General features: G+C 39.8%; 2 long non-coding RNA genes across 4 annotated transcripts; both read right to left on the bottom strand.

Annotated features, from left to right (window-relative positions):
* Positions 1 to 2344: 2344 nt before the first annotated feature.
* On the bottom strand, positions 2345 to 13239 carry LOC118237421. 3 transcript variants are annotated; one of them, XR_004767162.1, is made up of 3 exons: positions 12702 to 13239; positions 12387 to 12449; positions 2345 to 8098 (listed from the first exon to the last, which is right to left on the bottom strand). It is a non-coding gene; the product is annotated as an uncharacterized LOC118237421 (long non-coding RNA). The 3 variants fall into 3 exon arrangements; XR_004767163.1 differs by having other exon boundaries at positions 2345 to 8026; XR_004767164.1 differs by lacking the exon at positions 12702 to 13239 and adding an exon at positions 12588 to 12656.
* A 4501-nt stretch (positions 13240 to 17740) lies between these two features.
* Positions 17741 to 20746, bottom strand: LOC118237205. Its single transcript, XR_004767132.1, has 3 exons — positions 20601 to 20746; positions 17942 to 18099; positions 17741 to 17832 (listed from the first exon to the last, which is right to left on the bottom strand). It is a non-coding gene; the product is annotated as an uncharacterized LOC118237205 (long non-coding RNA).
* Between the last annotated feature and the right edge of the window lie 1527 nt (positions 20747 to 22273).

Here is a 22273-nt window from a genome sequence, read left to right as displayed (position 1 = left end):
GGAATTCAATGATCTCACCGGTCAGGTGAGGCTTTGCATAGTTAAATATTAGGAATGGACCTATAGTCTCTTATCTAGGTGCACAGCCTAAGAGCTATCTGGAAGAGCTGTTTTGTTGCCACGGAGATGTCCCACTGATATTGACTCAGAGTAGACTCATACTAGTCTGCTCTGAGTCGGAAGTGTGGGACCATATGGGGGGGGCTGTGTGGGACCATATGGGGGGGGGCTGTGTGGGACCATATGGGGGGGGCGCTGTGTGGGACCATATGGGGGGGGCTGTGTGGGACCATATGGGGGGGGCTGTGTGGGACCATATGGGGGGGGGGGCTTTGTGGGACCATATGGGGGGGTGGCTTTGTGGGACCATATGGGGGGGTGGCTGTGTGGGACCATATGGCAGCCGTGGGGCGAACCTGCGCTCCCATACCTGTGTCCCCTCAGGTGACCTTGTGCTCTGAGTCACTGTGAGAAGGCCAGTCGCTACTTAACAGCCTCTCAGGGAATGTATTTTTCCGTGCTGAATGTTATTATTACCTGCACTCTCAGTATACGTGGGCTGCACTGAATATGAGGTAAAATTTGTTGGGTTAGAACCCAATCAAAGAACCTGTGTGGATGTGGTTTTGATCACTGCACTTAAAGGGTAATTTATTGACATCAAACAGAACAATGAATTGTGCTGTGTCTAGAGTAATTTCATCAGTTTGAAATTTATTTATGTTTTAACTTTAGACAAAATAGTTTGAATTTGCATTTAAATCCATGATCAAACTTTGCCCTGATCAACATACCTATATTTTCTATAAAAAAAGGTATATTCTATGTGGTTTGAGTGAAACACAACATCATACACACACACACACACACACACACACACAGGCAGTCATATAAATATAAAAGGCAAAGTACATGCAGAACTTTAAGTCACTGACTTGAAATAAGCAGTGATATGAGCTACAGTTTCTGTACAGATGCATTAGGAAATATGCCTATGAATACATTAAAATATAATAACAGCCAATGATGTAAAATGATCTTTAGGATGTGCACACAACTGCACTACTTATCTATACTGACTGCACACTTCATGAGCCCTGCACTCTCTTAAAACTACAGTGGATTTTTTAGACTCTAACTTTGTGTTGGCCATTACTGTTCCACTAATCAGGCATTGAGTGCTCAGGAAAGGGTTTGTGATGATGGATCTGTCAGCACTAGAGGCTTTGGGGTATTCAGCTGAAACACACGGGCTGCGTTCCAATCCAAATTAAAATAAAGAAGAAAAAAAATCATGCTAGCAGGCTTAATTTCCATTCATATTCAGTTTTATTGTCCTCACGGGGACATTCTCGGCAGGTGTGTACATAAAACCGTAAAATCGTAAAAACCTGCATGACACAGGAAAGACAATAAAACGACAACACAGCCACCTATCAGACCTTAAGTAAGCATTGTAATTCCATTCAAAACATTGAGCGCAGCAAGAATAACGACCGCAGTCTTGAGTAAACAGTAATTACAAAATACTGGTACTGACGATGTGGAAATGACTGCGCTTGTGTAGGCTTGCACACCGTACGCCCCTGTATGAGCGGTAGAGTTAGCCGCTGAAATTTGAAGTTACTGGTTTGCTGTGCTGGAATACCGTGTGTTTCACTGTAAACCTCCTGGGATTTTATGCTGGACTGAGATTGCATCTGAATGTTTGGGAGCAAATTAACTGAGGAGAAGAAATATGTGTTATAAAAATGAGCAGTTTAAATGATGTACTCGCAATTAAAGCTCATTTGGGGGCACAGGACTGAACCTTTTGTTTTGCCTTTTGTTGTCAGTATTGCTGTTATTGATGTGTTCGCCTTGGTAAAAATACAAGGAAAACAAAGAAGATTTATTCATTTCCCAGTTCTCATCACTCACATAGTCCATGTATGTAGCTCTGTTATTCTCTCTTGTGTACCATTGACAGAATGAGAGGTAGACTGCTATTAGACTGTCCCAGCAATATATCAATACATCAAATCAGAATTGAAATTAGAAATTCTATCTATTGCACATACTTCGAACCAAATATTATAATTTATGCCAATTATGAATTAAATTCTTGTCTTTAACATATGTTCCATATATCCTAAAAGAAAAACATTTGAAACCTCTTGATTGTGGGCAAAACTTAACATCTTTGATGTATTCTATTCTGACATGCTGTAGGTTGCTATTATATCTTTAGATATAGAGAACAGTCACCCAGCATGCATTGCTGCTGCGGTCATGGAGGTGAAGGTCACGGATAGCTCAGAGCACATGGAGGCCAGTAGAATTGAAGACCAGAGATTAAAAGTGCTTTAAGTCATAACAGATTTATTTAAAATTATGCCAGATTATGAAATCTAAAAATAGCTGGAAACATACGGGACTGCAGAGACCAGCCTTTATTTTTATTTACTTTCCAGTGAAAACTGTCATTAAGAAAATAATGCAAAAATAATAATGCATGAAAAAACCTCAAATCATGTTACCATGTTTGGTCAATATGAATGGGGGATAGGCCTTTTATTTATTTATTTTTTTAAATAAATGTAAGATGTACAAATTTCTTTTTTTACATGGTGTCTAACTCATTTTTACTGCCACTGTCTTGAGCATGCTATGCGCCATTGTGCTCAGTAACAGATAAACTATTAAATAGCATTGCAATACAGTTCAATTCCTAAGAGAGCTCGGAATGGAAGCCTGTCAGAATGTTGGTCTCTTGTTTTGTTGTTTTGTAAAAGTACAGACAGTCGACAGTTTCTGCAGGCAGTCTGCTGGGAAGTGGTGCAATCCGGGGCAAACTGCTGGGAGAAGTGAGCTCCCTCCTCTCCAGGCCGCCGGAACAGAGCTGCCGAGTAATTGTACCTCAGGAGGAAGAGGAAGCGAACACAATGGAACAGTTCAGAGGAAGGCACCTTGCTGCAGTTCCTGAATGAGACCTTCAAACGAACCAAAAATACACTCAGAAGTTTCTTTTCTCCCTCAGATGAATTTCTTTTCCAAATGTGCGGATAGATTCCCAGTCATACATTAGATTCATATACAGTATAGATTATAAAAAACAGTCTAGTGCGCTACATGGATGTGGTCACATGCTGTCATTTGGGGAAAGGTTTCAGAAGTGGTCGCTTCTTCTACAGTATGTATACCTGTTGGAATGGAGTAAAATTAATATAACTAAGTAACCCTTTTATCCAGCTCAAAGTGACCATATAAGGAGTGAGCTATTCTGAAATTTTCCCTCGCTGCCTGGATCCAAGTTTTCTACTTGCCCCAACACACAGATGATAAAATGTAGTCTCATTCCCGGTGTTCCTGCACTGCATGCACCCCTATGTGTTCTGTAGAAAGCATCTGCTGCAGCGAGCATGACCAGACCCTTCAGACCCGAGTCCAACATCAGATGCATTACCGCTCATCTCAGGTTTGCCCCTGTCTGTCTGGATGTGCACAACAGTGTACAATATCTACAGACCACACTGCACTGAGGAATCATCTGTAAACCCAATATGAGTGCGTATATAATTACTACAAAATTAAATATTAGACACCCACATCAATAAAGCACTTCATTAGGAGTTAGTTTAAAATACTATGATAGATTATTTTAGGTCATGTGTTATATTGTCCGTTTTATATCAGTGGCTGCACAATTAACTTAGAGATGGCATAATTAAATTCAGACACGCAGCAACAACACTAATAGCAGTAAACACTGTGGAATAAACACTTTACTATGCCCCCTCTGAAAGTTACCTTCAGGGAATCAAACCTCATTTCGGAATGAGGAGTTTTTAATTTGGAAAATCATTTCAAAACAGCAATTTAAAAAATTAAAATCATTTAATAATTGGACTCCTTACTGAAAGTACTATAGCCTCATTTAAAAATAGGATACTCTCAATTTCACTGCATCAGGATGATTTAATTTTGACCAAATAACCAAAGTGTTAGAGTAGATATAAATGTTACAGTAGATAAAGAATTTACTGAATGAATACTTTGATGATATTCAAGTGAACTTAGTGAAAATTCAATTCAAATGAAAATAATTTTAATTTCTTTAGTTGTCCCTAGGAAAACCTTATCGCTCGACAGCCAAATAGATTTCATTCAGAGAAGAATAAATTAAATGTGGTTCTAATAGTATCAAAAAAGACCAAACAATTGGCTATGAGTCACTGGTTTGGGTGTATTATTAATATTTGAAATGTATCTTATTGATTTTATTTGCACATGTTTTTTTCAAAGGCATTCTCTAATTAAACTTTTGAAGACCCTGATCATTTTTCACAGGATTCTAATGTTGGTTTAAAAAAAATAATAGAAAACTGCCAAAAGATACAATAAAAAGATGTAAACATAACACCCTCTAAAGATATCATCTTTATCTGCTAAAGAGGTTATTGTCTGAAACATGAAGATACTTCTAAAATATGACCCAGTATCATCTTCTGAAGTGAAGTCACAGTTGCATTCTATTCTTAATTCCAAATTAAACCATAGGGCCATAGAATAGATCCAGGCCAAACGTACTCTTCCCATAATGGAAAATCGCAGCACCCCTCAAGCCAAAATGAACATGTGACCCAGGCACTGTATGAGGAAATCCAGAATCCAAAACACCCAAATGTGAGCCAAAACTACCTCCTCATACATTCTCCCTATTCAATAATGACACAGTTATGTAGCCTAAAATTCTATGAACTGAGGAAAATGGGAATGTGTTTGGCTGAAGAGACAAAACCATGAAACTCCTTTTAATCCATGATGGCTCCCCTCAGGAGCTGCCGATGCAGAGGAGGAGGAGGACCACCATTCAGGGTAAAAAGAGGAAAAGTGCAGCTCAAAACAATAACCAAAAAAGAAAAAAACCCAATTTTTCAAGGGGCCCTGAAACGTTACAGATATGTGCACAACCTTCACGAATCACAATACTGACAAGTTCCTTTTTCATTTCACACTCAAATGGTCTTGTATAATGTATTGTTTCTGTGGGAAAACTGGGGAAAAACACAAAATTAAGAAGTATCATTCATATTCATATATATGTATGCCCAATGTTGCAGTGGTCACTGAACTCTATGGTAAGCTAAATTACATTTTAAATGGTCATCATATACTGTATGTATTCATTGTTAACTAAATTGAACAAATCTTACATTTATAGTGGGTAAAGTGGACTGTTTTGTACTGTATGCATAAATTGTCACGTTTATGAAATTATATGGAGCTGTCTGTATCACACATTAAACAGTGTAATCCAGATGCTTAACCAATAACGCTTCCCATTAATATAAAAGGTGTTACATTTTAAGAATCTCCATCTTTAGGTGAAATACGCCTACTTGCTGAGTTTGTTGGCTAGAACAAGTTTCTTAAAGAGTTGAAGTTACTTTTTTGAATGGCCACATTGTGCATATGTTTTGTATTGTATGTACTGTAATTTTATTAAGCATAATTATTTTATTTGAAGGACATGGCAGAAGAAAATGTATAAGCTGATTTAAATTGTATGGTCACATGGGAATATTTAGTTATCCATCATTTGGACAAAAAATTAGAAACCTCTCCAGCACTATCATCATTACTGGCAAAAGTATGTTTCCTGTCAAACCCAGTGTCATTATGTTAAACACCACATTCCTGCTGTAAGCGTGCTCTGGGTCTCTGAGGGCTATTCGTGCTCCAAATGGAAGACGGCACAGCCATAACTGTGCGTAAATGTTTGAGTTTAGAGGTTTCACACGAGCGGCCCAAGATCCTTTCTGTATTTCTGCTTCTCTGGACAGCAGATGTCACAGTATTTGTTAAATTGCCATGACAACATGTCACAACAAAAACAGTGATTAAACACAAAACTGTTCAGCAGGTCTCGTGCACAAGGCTCAAGATGCCCAATGGAATAATTTGGAAAATGTAGTAATCATAATAAAAATGTGTTCTTATTTAGATTCTTTTCTCTTTTTTTCCCTGAAGACAGAGATTTTCTTCACCGCTCATTTACTGTAAAGATTGTGACACTTTCGGAACAATTACTAAATGGCTGGAATTCATTAAAGTCAACAAAAGACTTTGCATTTGTTCCCCCTGAAAAACAACCAGATGGTGGTAACTATAGGGTGACTGGGAACAATAGACCACTCCCACCTATACAGGCACAAGGCTTTTTCAGGTTCACGCAAGCACACATTGTAAATTTGCCCCTCAGACTCCCAACCAAACCTGCACTGAAGATGCACTGACCGTTCTCTCTACTGAATGGTAATAAGACACTACCATGATGACATCATGAATACGTCCTCTGCTCAGTGTTTCATTGAATGCATGATTCACTTTTAGTTCATGAATCACGCATTCAATAGTTCACTTTTAGCTGGAGATAATGTGCCTCTTCTTGCTATTAGTTGCTGTAAGTGAGGGATGTGCCTCTTGGTCAGTGCTAGCTCTCTCCTGTGGTACTGTGCAGTCTGTGGGATGTTAAATAATCACTGGCTCACAGTGAATCACAGGCATATTCCATATTTCAGCTGCAGTCCTCCGGCGACATAGAGGTGGGAGGGAACCTGAGAGCCACAGATGGAGAGAAGAAAGGGAAAATGCTTTTTTCTTTTTAAGTGCATCTCAAACATTATGTTTAGGAATGCGTAAATGTGCATTCTGCGTATTTTGGTTTTATTTTATGCAGGAGTGCTTAATGTTTTATTCATTTTGATGTATTTTTGTTTTTCTCCCCCTCTGTAATTAAACACAGTTCACCTTTGAGTTAATGTGAGGCAGATACTGTTTGAATTTTCCATGAACACACATTTTACAGTAGTACATTTCTTCTTGCAAAAATCTTATATAATGAAGTATTTTAATAAAATATTTATGTTAGGAGAGATGGCTGGAGAATACATATATAAAGTTTTCAAGCACTACAGCCCCAGACCCTCAGTGTTATAATGCCTCACAATCACGCATTAATAATGCATTTTTATATTCCGTTCAGCTGTACCACTGCCTGTCACATTAGCCATGGCTGTGTGCCTCCTTTGGTTTAATCCAAAATGTACAATCTGTGTTCCTCATTGGGGATGGGGCTCATTCAAAATTCAAACTGTGGATTCAAAAGAGAGCTTGGCTAGATGACAAAAACAAGACAAAAAATCGGGTAACTGCAGATGAAAGCTTTACTTTCTCTGGTTTTAGTTGGAATGGCTTCCATGATGTTGCGATGCCAAGAGCTGATTAAAGTGATGATCTAGCAAGCTGAAAGCTGGGTGCTCCTGCTCGATGCTGTCCGTGTGCATGCATGTGCACAAAAGGAGCAGGGAAATCACAAAAGCCGTGGGGGAAGGAGTTCCGTCACCATCTAGCTCCCTCAGTTGTTAGGAAGATTATTTAAATTACACTGAGAATAAGCCAACAAAATTGTTTCAAAGGAAGGAACAAGATTGCCTTGTAGGAACAAAGAAGGGAAATTCAATGGTACACAGCTTACAAGAATTTGAAATGTAGTGCAAAATATATCTAGCATAACATTACAAATCCAATTAAGATAATCATATTAAATGTATGCAGTTTTGTTTCAGCTGGTTAATTACTTTCCATTTATAAACTACACTCTCCTTTGAAAAGGCTTTCATAAGGATTATAAACAACACCAGAATATCCAACTAAAACCTTTTATCTAAAACTATATGAAGGAGAGGGATGTTCATCAGTACATCAATTAATGGATTGCTACACAAAGAGCTACGGTAATATTCTGTTTTAGGTAGTTGGTTTTAGTACTAGTGATTTATGTTTTAGCGATGTTTCACTGATCGTGAGTAATTTAAATAACATGGCATACCTTGGAGCATTTCCATCAGTGAATACAAAGACGTATGCATAGTAACAAATGCAATTACAAGGGCTAGTCATGTACTTACAAGGTATTACTGATAATGGGGACCAGCCTCTGAGAAGTGTGCCTGTTCCTGGGGTGGTATGTCCCACAGTATGACTGGAACTGCACAACCCGGGTTCATCAGCAAGGTGCGTAATGACAGCTTCTGATCCCCTTTACTGTCTGTGACTGAATATTATGGGTTAACTTAAATACAGTAAGAAACACACAACACCTCAATCTTATTTATAATTTCGAACAGTAAGATGTACTATGATGAGTCACCAAAATGTCATGACTCAGTATACAATTATAGAACATTAGACCAAAGTGAATGATGAACTAGGCATAATAATGACTCTTAATGATTGGCATGAGGTTACTCTGAGGTCACACAGCTCTTTCTGAAGGTCATGTGTGCTTGTTTTTATTTCAGCAGGTCCATCTGTCTTAATTCTCTGAGCAGCTGTATGTTGCTTCTCTTGTTCATCAGATCACAGTAAAACGGTTTAGCCAAGGATGCACGCAAAGTCTGCAGATGCAGCTAATTACTGTATCGAAAATGTCAGCTCAAATAAATGGTTTGGCTAATTAATCAAGGACAGAGGTTGGCATAATTCTGGAACAGATGAGACTTTTGTTGTGAACCCTCTGGTTTACCAATTTATTCTAGCATATGGGCCAATAAAATAAAATAAAATAAAAGCCTTTGCTGTAATATCAGTAACTGTGGCATTCAATATTATAATCAGAAGTGCCTAAACAGCTGTCTTGTGAGAATCAGAACGACGCAGGTTTAAAGAAGATAAACATTCAATTTGTAAGCTCTCAGGGATATTTCTCAGAAGGCACATGTTACGTTATGTTATTTTTTTTTTTCAAGCTTCTTGAATAAAAATTCTATACTTGTGATACAAAGCCAAAATTCTACTGTTCCCAGAGGCAGGAACTCTGGATAAAGCACATGGTACAGGCTCTCTGTGCTCCTTCCCCAGGGGAGAGAGATGACCAGTCACCACATCCTTCCCTCCTGTACATTAAAGCCAGTTCTAGTCAGTTCATGTCTGGGAGAGCCCTACAAGCGTCCCAATAAAGTCCTCCAGAGAGGACGCAGTCAGAATGAAATGGCTGCAGTCGGGCCTTTCAGTGTCTCTGAGAGAGGAGACCGTTCAGGCGCACAGGCATCCATTAGCCCTCCTCACTCCCTCATCTCCCAGGCTCCTCATCTCCCAGGCTCCTCATCTCCCAGGCTCATCTCCCAGGCTCCTGAACCTCACAGAACTCTCCGGATATGCTCTGCATTCACAAAGCTGTTTTTTAAAAGTATTTATTTATTTACTTATTCATTTATTTAGTAATTTATCCATTTATTCATGTTTTAGTCAAGATGCTGCCAAAAGCAGGTGCATTCATATTTAAGTGTCTTTAATTAAAATCCTCCAGTATTTTTTAAGACTCACAGACAGGAATTATGTGATGTTTCACAAACACAAGGTGGTGTATTACATTTTTTTTACACTGTGGATTTGCAAAACCAGTGTGCATTCAATCCCAGAACTGTTACAACCCTGAAGTACAGATTTCCATTACGTCTAAATTAATTGCGTTCTATTTGTTAGACTTGTTTTGCAACTATACTGCAGATTAAATGTCTGATAGAAAGCATATTATGTAAAATAGATCACACAAACAACCGATTATCATGTCTGTTATGTCATCACCCAATTAATTCCCCATCCCTTAGAGATGGATCAATCAGAGCAACATCATCAACCTTACAGAGATGGCCTACATCCAAAACCTTGCGATCAGTCCCGCCCAGTGCAGGTGCTTCTGGGACATTTTCAGCTTGATTTTGTGGCAGCTTAGCTGTGAACAGACCCAGACAGCAGTAAGGACCTGCAACACGTCTATTGAGTGATTTGAGGTCATGTTTGGCATGTTTGAAACACCTATCCATTTGTCCCACCTGTCAAAGGTGATGTCAGTAGAGTCACCGTATAATGCCATTTTTGTGAGCCATCATTTTCAGGTGGTTTACAAGTTAAAATTCTGTAAAAGTGACTGACTGTTAGCTTGGTTCTGTCATCCTGGCCAAATCCAACCTCTGCAACCTTTCAAATGACAACACTTTTCTGCTTGAGGACGCATGATGGGCATGAACGCCTGAGAAGCATGTGACCCATTGTGCTCTACGACAGCGAGCTGTGTGTCAGAGGCATGTCGTGTTATTGTGGGAACATCTGAAGTGTTAAAGAGCTTCAGATGCTTTGACCGGCTGGACGGTTCACCCTCGTGTGAAGAACTGAATGCGCTGGTGGAGAACAAATGAATTATGAGGACTCTGACAGTTCCATCCATGTACCGGCTCTTTCACGTAGAGCCACATTTTCAGCATTTCGTCTCACTTATTGCATCATTTAGTTAGCATAACTTGTAAAGTGGCTATTGACCTATTCACTATATTTCTGTATCATTCTTAACAACATACCATCTGAAAATATTGCCATTTATAAAAGTTTTCCATGACAACTGCCTGAACACGCATTGATTTCCCTATGTGCACGTGCTAACCATGTTAGAATTCTCATATCATAATCTAAGCCTTCATCACCTTTCCTTCGTCTTTTGTGTCATTAAGCCATAAAAGTAGTAATTAAGTGGACGTATTATTTGAGAAGATCAGGTGTTCATTAGTTCAAAAAGTCATTACTTAATAGGTGTGGGTTTACTTGAGGGTTGGAAAGTTCTTTTTGCTCAAATCGATATTTTAAAGTTGTGCCAAGTACAGAATTCAGGCCCTGCCCTACCCCGCCCTCCCTAGAATTATGTTACTGTGGCAACGCCAGCATAACAAAAACACAGCTGAGAAAGGTTTCTCTGTGCGTGTGCGCTGCTAGACCCACAAAGAAGAAAAAAGAATGAGCAGAGGGGGAAGGGGGGGATTCTGACGACCTGCTGGGATTAACAGCTACTGACACTCAAAAGAAGTCTAATATTAGGATTCACATTAAGATGAAGGTGTGTTGCCTTTTGTGATATATTCAATGCAGAAAGGAAAAATGATGTGATGACATTTATGTAACCTGAAGTAAACCTACATGGGTGTTTTCAGGATACTGCACACACTGTGTCTCTGGTCTAGAGCAGCAGAAGCGGATTGGCTAAAGCAGCAGAAGCGGATTGGCTAGAGTAGCAGAAGCAGATTGGCTAGAGCAGCAGAAGCGGATTGGCTAGAGCAGCCGAAGACCACGCCAGGTTCCACTCCTGTCAGCTACGAACTGGAAGATGGGGCTACAGTGGGCATGTGATCATCAAAGCTGGATGACTGAAGATTTATTTATATTTATTAAAAAGGCAGCAAATTCTTCAGTCTTAGTTGTTGAGATACATTTGGTGGGGATAGTGAGCAGAGGGCTTAACAGATCAAATGTGGAAAAGGATTTGTACATGCCTCCGATTATATATAATCCCAGAGAGGTGTGATTGCCCAGAGAGTTTTGTTCCCTTGTTTTCTTCTTTTCCCCCAAGGAGCATATTTCCCTGACATAGTTCCTGTTTTCACTGGGGCAATGCTGTCAGTTATGCTTTAATAAACTGTTAAAACCAGGTCCACCAGGGCATCACAAGGAGACATGGGGGGCAGTGTCAACGTGGAGAAAAGGTCAATAAACATTTACGCTGAACTGGCATTAAGATACCGTCTCTTAACACTTAACAAACAATGCTTGACTTGCTCTGCATGAAAAATCACATCAAAAACACAGAAATGTTTAGAAATGGCAAATAGAAGCTGCTGTGATGTCAAGGCCTTTAAGGATAACCAATATAATTTATTGTACATATAATACAAAACATCTAGGTTTGAGAACTGTAACAAAAAAAAAAAAAACATAATTAGTTAAATTAGTTATCGCATGAAGCACTGTACTGAAATTGTTAAAATCCTAAAAGGAAAAGAATGTACAATGCATAATGTGCTTAGGAGAAAATCGGAGTGTACCCAGAAAAGCATATTTCATTTTCATTTCAGAAGAATTCCTTCCCATTTCAGCCATGGTATCACAGTATAACATTTATCAGATGTCAAATATTATTTCACAATTTACACAAATTGTTTACACACATTAGTAACTAGTTTGTCATTTTCAACAAGGGCAAAAGTGGACCCTACCTAAATATTATACACATCTGCTGAACTACAAAAAAGAAACACTGAATTTACTGGATCGTGAATATTTCACAACAATGAAAACATTCTAAAAGCTGCATAATAATGACTACACAACCACATCCAGACCTGTCTGCCAGCATATCTTTGCAAAGTTCAGCCTTCTAATTAGCATTTCATTCAGTGCCTTATTTCTCACACAATAATTAATCAAAATTCATAATAGTGCCAAGATTGTATAAACTGTTAGAATTTCATAATGATATTTCTACAGGCAAAACAAAAACAGAAAGAATTAATGCTTACCTTTTGAGATGCACATGATGGCAATTAAAGTTATGATCAGCTCAGCTATGCAATCAGTAATGACTGGAAAACAAAAAAATCCAGTTTTACACAAGAGGAACTGCCCACAAATTATACCTCCACTATAATAAAAAATGATACCTAAACAATTGTTATAATGTTCAATATCATTCACGCTGGGAGAAATTCACTTGATATTACCCTTGAATGTGATCATAGAGAAAGCCAGCCCAGTCGGAGTGTTTCAGTAATTTGCAGCGTGTTTTATTTGTGTATTTGTGCATATGACTAAAGTTAACCGGCCGGGTGAATCACCTGATGCGTCACGTTCCGGGGAGCCGCCATCTGTGCCTCTTCTGAGGGGCGCGCGCGAGCGGGAGAGCCGGAGGAGCGCGTGAGCAACGGCACTCTGAGTGAGACGATGGTGGTGGGACCGCTCTGCCATTTCCCTCCTCCGAAATGTGGGCTGTCGTCTTTTTTTTATAAGGTTTCGTTTTTAACCTCAGAAAAGAAAGCTTTTGCTTCGCTACCTTCAGAAAGCTGCCGCTGCTAGATTTATTTGTAAAATGCGATTGAATTTCTGAAATGCGGTAAAGCAACTGATGGCCTGAGCGTATAAATGCTTGAATATGGTTTTCTTGAAACGGGCCCAGTGCTTCCAACATAGTTCTTAAGCTATAAACTAAATGCCAAAATGTACTAGAGTGGCATCGTTTACCAAAGTTGTATACATTTTACTTGAATCTAGCTTTGTAAACCACAGATATGTGGGAACTGGATCAATTGTGTTTATTTTAATGAGGTTAGAATTAATGCATGAGGAAACAGAGGTGTGATGTGAGTGTGTGAGATGTAGACACTGCGTTAGATTCACACTCAGTGTATAAGAACTGGTAGCGCTGTTAAGGACTGATGCAAAGTAGTATTAAAATGGGAGGGAAGGTGGGTGGGTGGGGTTGTAGGAGGGCTTGTTGCTGTGGAAACAAGCTTGGCTGCTGGGGTCTTGGGTGTAGAGGAGCTGTTTCACTGCAGTTCTGGAGTATTCTGAAACGATGTAGGAAGTGATGGTTCCGTCTTTGTCCACTTCTCAGTTGTGAAAGTAACAGACATTGTTAATTTCCTAACAAGGTTTTTAATTAGCACCCTCATTCTGGAAGGTTGTATGCATTGTACGTTTTCAGTTTTTATGGTCCCAGAGTCCAAATAACAATATAGAACCACATGGACAATATGTGCAATGGAAGCAAATGTCCAAGAAGCAGAAAAAAAAAACTGAATGCCAGAATATACTACTTGCCACTAATTGAGATTAAATTACCATTAAAAAATGTTTCTATGATTAATCAATAAGCAAACTAGGCAACTGGAATCAGCGCTACTTCTCTGTATACTTCTGAAGATATTTTATTTTCTAGGTCATTTTTGTTACTACTAAAAAATGAAGGGATTGTACGTTAAAGATTATACGTAAAAGCAAAGAAAATAGTTGACTAAAAGAATATAATGAAATTGAATGTCCATAAAAAACATGTTGTGGCATTGGTGGAGGAGCCCAGTAATAGGTCTTATATAGTCCACCAATCACCACAGTGAGCAGAGAAGTCAAAGGGTATTTTAAAGCATTTTTGGAGGAGGGGCTTAACTTTTGAATGGCAAATAATGGTACACATTTGTAATACTCTGAAACTACAAAAAAAAGCAATCATCTCAAGAGCCAAAGGCCATATTTTGACATCTCACAAAAGTATTTTGAATCTCAATCGTTGTATTTGGTTTAATTTCGAGCTCTGGTAGTAGAGTGCTGTTTTCAGTTGTGGCAGAGCTATTGGATTGGATGTTTTCACCTCATAACTGGTGGTAAACTTGATGGCCCATTTGATAGCATCAGATTTGTTGATTTATTTGTATAATTTTTATACATGTTGCTGTAATCAGTCAGATCCTGTGATGCACAGATGAAAATACTTACAAGAAAATTTCAATAATGCGAGCTTTATTTAGCAATATCTAGCGTCATCATGATTTTTGGCCTGGATTCAGTCAACATTTATCCTTAGCTTAGCAAAGCAAATAAATGTAAGTGCACTTTTTTTCCTTTACAAACAGAGTGACAAGTTAATTCTCAAGATTACCAAACTTCGCAAACTGTGTGTTGTGAAGAAAAGCATGCATGCAATTGTGAGTCAGATTTTACAGACTCAAGGTCATAATTATCTACTGGAATGATTTAATCGTCACAGAAAAAAAGAAACCAGCAGGTAATTTAAAAATGCCGATGCGGGGACATAACGTGTGAATTCAATGAGGCACAGCCACTCCTCAATGGGTTGTGAGTGACGCAGTCAAATGCAACACAACTGCTTCAATGTCTGCTTTAGTCTCAGGATGAGTAAATGTCACTCCACAAGAAACATTTCACAGTATTATGGATCAATCAGGCTGTTAAACTACCACACAGATGCCGATAGTATGTGCTTCCCCCACATCTGTGGGAGGTCTGAAATTCCAGTTACCATCTGTCCCTCCTGACTGGCAAGCCAGGATCAGTACTCTTCTGCGTCTAAAGTGAAGAGTCGGAACTCGCATAATTACATGTTAAGTGCATTGCATGCAGCAGAGTTGCTGTGTGCCCTTGATACATTTGGTTGGTATACACACAATTCAGTCATTTTAGCATTGAAAAAAAAATTAGCTTTCAAACATAAGTGTGCTCTGTGTTTACTGTGTTGAATGCTAAAACAATTGAAGAGTTTTTCTGGGCCAAAAAGTAGAAGGTTCTTGACTGGCCAAGTCAATCACTTGATCTGAATCCAATTGAACATGCGTTTCTCTCTCTCACACACACACACATATGTAAAGCAGGATGGTGGAGAGGCAGAGGAGTCGTGCCCCCCCAACCCCCCCCCCCCCTCGTGTCCCCAGTTTGACTCTGTTCCAGGGTTGTGCAGCTTGCGGTGGTGGGTGCCTTCTCCCCCCGTGCGGCTGAGGCTGTGCTCTAGTAACTGAAACAGCCCTGTCAGTGTGACTCACTTTCATTAAAAGGTCACAGACTTGCTCTACACAGGGTGCCCACACAGCACCACACTGTGCACAGCACTGAGCACACAGCTCACAGACCACACAGCTCACATCACTGAGCACACAGAGGACCGCACTGAGCTGAAAGCACAGCACTGAGCACACAGAGCACAGCTCACTGAGCTCAAAGCACAGCACTGAGCACACAGAGGACAGCACTGAGCACACAGAGCACAGCTCACTGAGCGCACAGCGCTGAGCACACAAAGCACAGCTCACTGAGCGCACAGCACTGAGCACACAGAGCACAGAGGACAGGACACAGCACTGAGCTCACAGAGCACAACACTGAGCACACAGAGCACAGCACTGAGCTCACAGAGCACAGCACTGAGTGCATAGTGGGAAGGGAAGGGAAAAACCGATGGATTAGGGCAATGCACAGGGTGTTGCTAAGCGATAGAAATAGAAACTAATACTTATGCAATCACGGCATGACAAGCGATAATGATTTCACTGCTTTCAAAAGTCAAATCTGTTTGTCCTGGTATATCTGGGCACTTTCTTTTCTCATATTTCCAACATTCCTTAGATTAAAAAATAATAATAATAAAACCTAAAAAAAACACCTACAGTGAAGGATCATTTGTGATGCATGTCACAAACAAAGGAGAGAACCTACTTTTTGGGTCTGATTAGGAATTTGCCTAAAATTTCATACTTTCTGTACATTGTGAAACCTAAAACAAGATGCAATCATGCATATAAAATGGAATTCAGTAGAATGAGATTTTCATATGGCAGAGGTGCATTTGATTAGGGCACACTATGAAATGAGAGATGATACCAGATATTAAACCTGGGAGGAGCTGGATCATCTGGTAAGATTAGCTGGGCTGAAGTGATTATACAGGGTGTAAGAACCCATGGAGCAGCCAGTCGGGCTGGCTTAGCCACTGGCTAAGGTACACACCTTGAGGATTATAGCATTAAATTCAGAAGCATTCGGTTTTATTTTTTTTCTTTTTGTATTGGGATGGCTGGTGTGAAGGTATTGTTATTAGACACTTTGTGACACAAAGTTTTAATGATCACATTGTCTTCAGATGGTAAGGTGGGGGTCGGAGTGGAGTGGGGAGAGCCCATCCTCCACTGACTGGCCTGGTGTTACTATTCACGTCATTTCATTTACAAGGTGCTCATGAACAGGCATTGTGCCACAATTAAACTGTGCAACACAGCCAGATGTAATTATTTTGAGGAGGTACATACTTGGCTGCTGACCAACCTGGGCTGCATGTGTTGCTGCTTGGACAGGGTTGTGTACCAGGCAGACCTGGCCAACGGACCAGCCTGCAGACTGGGCCACAGATCATGTGATCATTTGGCAGGGCAATTTATGAAGTGGCATGAGAGATTTAGTGAGGTGCAGTAATGATTGTGGGCATTCAAAGCAATCAACTAGCTATTTGGATGAGGTAGCCAGTGTATATTTCCATTTACGCAATGCCAGCATGACTACATTAAGCATTACATTAAAAGAATTTCTAACCTGGCCATTCGAACAACGTGCATATCTGATATCTGATCGTTGGATGAGGTGCAGACCTTACTGTTCAGACGAGGCTGCACTCTTGGCCACTGGATGAGGTTTCAGACTTCAAATAAATTGAATCATTTACAGACTTCAAATAAGATGATACAAGAACCAAAAGTGTTAGGGCAGATAATTTAACAGAGACATGCACAAAGTACATACGAAAGGTTAAGTGAGGTGCAGTTTTAACAGTGGGTGGTTCAACCAGTAGGCTAGCTATTTTTGACAAGGTAGGCCACATATTGGCATTTGGACAAAGCAGGCATTGCATTACAAAAAGGAATTTAATATTATTTAACCATTAGGCTAGGCAGCACCACTGGCTTGGTCTTTCGAAGGGAGAATGGTTGCCGTGGCGACTGAAACCAGAAAGGAAAACAGCTGGCAGATTTGAGATGGGTCTGGGTAGAGGAGGAACGGAATCAATGAGCTGCTGCAATCAGAGTTGCCATGAAGATGGATGGAGGAATGGGATTTAGGGAGATTTTGGGAACACATGGCAGGATATTACTGAGAACGATGTGTCAGGAAGCAGACCTGAACACAGAGCCAAGGCTCGATAGACCTGCCTGCACTGGAGGGATTTGTGCCACGCTGGTGAACGTGGCACCTGCCACGCTGGTGAACATTACATCCTTTATATCTGTCTGCCTCCCTAAAAATCAATTGCACCTGTCAATTTCTCTCCCCTGCCCAGCCCACTGCACCCTCCCTTGATTTACTCTCACAGGTATCACATTCCAGACCGAAGTCCCATGGAGACTGAGGCCCAGCCAGGTAGCAGCCCACGCCCTTCTGAGGAACGTCTCCACAGGAACAGCCCACACCCTTCTGAGGAATGATTCCACATGAAATAAACAATTAATGAGAGCAAAGATGGAAAATAATTGCCAACTGAGGAATGCTGTTGCAACATGATGTTCTCCTGATTGGTACTTACCCTCGTTTCTCACACAGTGTTCCGATGGTGAGGGTGGAGCCAGGTGAGGCTTCCGGTCGGCTTGGGACAGAGGTGGGGTGGAGGAGATCATGTGTCCTGGTTTGGGAGGTTGTGTAATTGGAGTCACACCTCAGGGAAAAGCAGCGCTGTTTCTAGAACTGACAGAAATAAATATTACAGTGATTCTCATGGAAGGTTTCATTTGGTAAAGAAAAGATGAAAAGTATAAAACCCATTAGCAGAAAGCGATCATGACCAGTATCAGCTTGCACATTGTATAGAGCAAGTAAAATACTGATTCTTGTGCAAAAAGAAAAAAACATTACATCAATTCTCCTTTCACAATCCACTACTGGACACCCGGACGCCTTTACGGGTCATGTCATGGGTCTTTCAAAAAACATAAACATAAAAGTCAGATGTGACTTTATTGAAAAAGGAAAAGTATGAGCACCCATGACATCTCTCTCTCCACCCAACCTTGAGTATTAAGTCTTCCCACACATTCAATGTAGAAAGGCCTTGTGCTCAAAGACATGATGCATATCTACACAGAAATGCACTAAAATGTCTCCTACTTCTGAAGGTCACCATACTGTAATATTTATCTCCAGATCACAACGTTGTATTTTCTTTTCAGAATTTGATTTATAGGCAAGTCACTACATGTGATACAGTTCTTTTGAATAAAGGCATCTGCTTATTAAAACTGCAATACATATTTGTGTTATGGAAGTAACACAAATATGTATGGAAATGTATGGAAATGTTTGGTGTTTTTACACAAAGTTGAGTTTGACAGTTACTAAAAATAAGAAGAGACAAAGAGTCAACCTTTTTTTTCATTATAGCAAATCTAATTATTCTTTGAGGGATTGATTTATTTTTTCTTTGGATTATCTGGTTTCTTTAGATGACTATTTTCTGGGTCAGCTTTAAAAAAAAAAAAACAACACAAGCAAGGGAAGCTTTGACCTTTCACTAAATAATTTTAGAGCTATTTTCAGACTCTCCACAGTTCACTATGCAATTAAGTTATGACTGCATGAGCACCCCGTGCCTTTCACACATCTCCAAAGTTCAGATGCTGCAGGTCAGCACACTTTTCCCCTCAGATAAGGGTGAAAAAGCACAGAAACTTTGAACATTTTAAAGATTCACTTTTTTTTAATGCACATCCTGCACTTGCTGTCCAGCTTACTTGGTTCTTAGATTATTTCCATTAATGGCTATGGCTCCATTGGAAGTTTTGTAAAAACATTTCACTTGAACAGTTGCATTCCACACACTCACATACATGCATGCACACAGAAATAGATTTGAATAAATTTTTGTTATAAAATAGTTTGATTATTGAACTCAGAGGGCTCAATTCCAACTGTCTCAATGAAGTACTCACTACATCATTACATCATACCCGGGCACAGTATTGTTTCTTGTCACTGTGCAACACGAAAGAGCACAATTGCTACAGCCCCTTTTCCACCGGGCTGTAAGAACTAAAAGTGGGCAGAACTATCCACAGCGTGGACTAAAACAGTTCCTGTGTTGCTCTCCCACCGTACCTCAATAACCGGCAGGATTATGCAGAGGAGGAGGAAGCAGCAGTGGGAACTCCTCATCAAAGCGTTCACTGGGCCGTCTGTTTCAGCCCCTGCAGTTATTCTGCTCTTTCTGTAATCCTGCTGGATGAGCGGTCTATGCCCAGTTCAGCACAAACACAAAGAAATCATTTGCACACCTCTTCCCTACAAGTCCCCTACTCAGAATCACTGAGGGGAATCCACAGTGGTACTAAAGAGTTACATTTTCACAGCATAATTAACACTGCATGCAGAGTAACTACATGAAAACTGATCACAGAAGCGACTGTTTTATTTAACCTACTTAGCCATGGCTGTGTTGAGGTGCCTGAAGGTTTTAACATTTGGAGCTGTCACAGTGAATTAGTCTCCGCAAATACAACTGGAATCCTGAACACTTTATCGGTGAGTGACTCAGAATCTATATCAACAAAGGAGAGTTTACCATGTGATTCTGCTCCTTCAGCTGAAAAGCACGGCGTGTTTAAAGAGTTTTCTGACTTTGTGTGGAGTTTTTTTTATATTTTGTATTTTATTTATAGTATTTTCTTTAAAAAAAGAATTATAAAATAAAAAACAGTTTCCCTTAAGCTGACTGCCATCTTTGATTTGTTTGCCTGTGGTGTTGACCTGACTGTCATGTAATTTGATGTAGATTATTTGCACAGCATGAAGCTACTGTGTTTGAATCTGAGCTGGCCCCACCCAATTTACACTGGGATAGGCTCCACCCCCCTGCAACTCTGACCATGAGCAAGCTGTATAGAAAATGGATGGATGGATATTTTATTTTTGTATGTATTTATTCATTTTTTTTACATTGGCCCAGGGTAAAACTCTTAGTTACATGAATTTGGTCGTTTTTATTTTCTATTTGAATGGAGTAATAAAATGTAAATACAAATATCTTACAGGACCTATTATTTGTTTTAGCCGAACAGCACAATATGAGTTAATACAACTTATTTATGCTTGCTATGCCAACACAAAAGGTTTGTTCACAGGATCTTAGAATTTGTAAACCAAAGAACCTAAGTTGAGCCAATTTAATAAGTTCATTGTAATCAGTTACTCACAATTTTGTAGTTGGAGGAGGAGTTTATTTTTTATTATTTCATTTTTTTAAACAGTGTAATTATACTAAATCCAGAAGTAAACACGAGTACAATTCAGCCTTTCAAAGCAATTTTCCTCCATGGAAAAGCAGAAATGAAACATCCAGCCACTCGGTCGCCTCTGTACAGCCTCTGTCCCCCTCCTAAAGCCTAAAGTTAGAGCTGGACACATGCTGTCTGTAAAAGGAAAAACAAACTTTGGTAAATGAATGACGTAGCACTGGACTGAAGTCACCATTTAAAGTTAATTTGTATACAGTAACCAACATAATAAATGGTCAGTCTGGCTGAAAGGTCAAAGTGGAGCTTTAGCAGAGTCTTAATACATCAAGAATAACATTCTCCTTCCTCCAAACTGTGTTGAAGTGTGCTGCCATTCTCGGTGCATGCGTGTGTGCATGTGTGTTGCCATAGTTTAAATCCCAGAATTTTCACAAGCTGTTAATTTTCTTGTCTAGAGGGATTATTTATCCTCTGATGCTGCAGTATGTCAGAAATAGTGCAGAATCTGATGTTCATGTCGTGCTGATTATGTTGCAAGCAATTACATAAAAAGAGGTAAAAAAGAAATGTATCTGATCAAATTAAAGACTGAGGTGAATCAACAAACTCGTAATTGGTAAGAGTGTGGACATGGCCATTAAGACAACCATTTGGAATGAGGATGAGGGTTGCCGTGTAACACGTGATTTGGAATGAGGATGAGGGTTGCCGTGTAACACGTGATTTGGAATGAGGATGAGGGTTGCCTTGTAACATGCGTGATTGGAATGAGGATGAGCTTGTCAGTGTAACTGCTCAAGCAGGAGAATGGGAGGTAGGAGTAGGGGTTTCATATGGGTTGAGGAGTGAAGAAGGTAACCATTAGAAGTTGTTAAAATTGAACAATCCCATCCCCACATTAAGACCATTATTAGAACAAAGCAAAGCAAATGGCAAAGAGCCAAGCCTGTATTGCCTAAAACCACATGGGGGTACTTGAAGACTAGTGGGTGAGAACCACTGCTTTACGTCTTCCCCAGGTTGACCACGCCTTTCACCCAAGGCCCAGAGCTTATATAAGCAACACAATCATTCACTTCCCCCATGAATCAATCCCTGTCATTCATGGGGTTGTCACTTAACCAAACACATACTCAAGTCATAGCCATGGGGTAAAACATACCTGATCTCTGCTTTACGGTTTCAGTTTGTAAAAATGGAGTACCCTTTAGAAGGCCATAAATATCTCAGCATGACAGATCGAGCTGGTTTTGAAAATTTTTTTTTTACAATAGCTCATTAAGTGTACAACAGATTTTTCAAACAGATTTATGACAAGTGTAAGTAAACAAGTCTTGCAATAGAAGATTCTGCACACAATACAAGCCATATTTAAAAAAATTTTCTTAAGTGTAGGGATGCCTATGAGGCAATGAATGGGGAAGTGGATATTCTTATGCGCTGAACGGGTTGCTTGCTGTGTTTCCAGAGAGATACGGATCAAAAAGCATCTGCACAGTGTGAGCTTGGTTCATGTGCTTTCTAAATTAAAGGCATGAGATTGAATTAATTGCCCTGAATGAGTTGAGTTTGAATTAATTACCCAAAAATCTTCAGGCTTATAGGAGAACCCCTTCTTCTGCAAATTAGAA

Source organism: Anguilla anguilla, chromosome 10, assembly GCF_013347855.1.
Source record: "Anguilla anguilla isolate fAngAng1 chromosome 10, fAngAng1.pri, whole genome shotgun sequence".
Taxonomy (NCBI): domain Eukaryota; kingdom Metazoa; phylum Chordata; class Actinopteri; order Anguilliformes; family Anguillidae; genus Anguilla; species Anguilla anguilla.
Note: the sequence above shows the minus strand (reverse complement) of the source record. Positions and strands in the feature narration are given on the sequence as shown.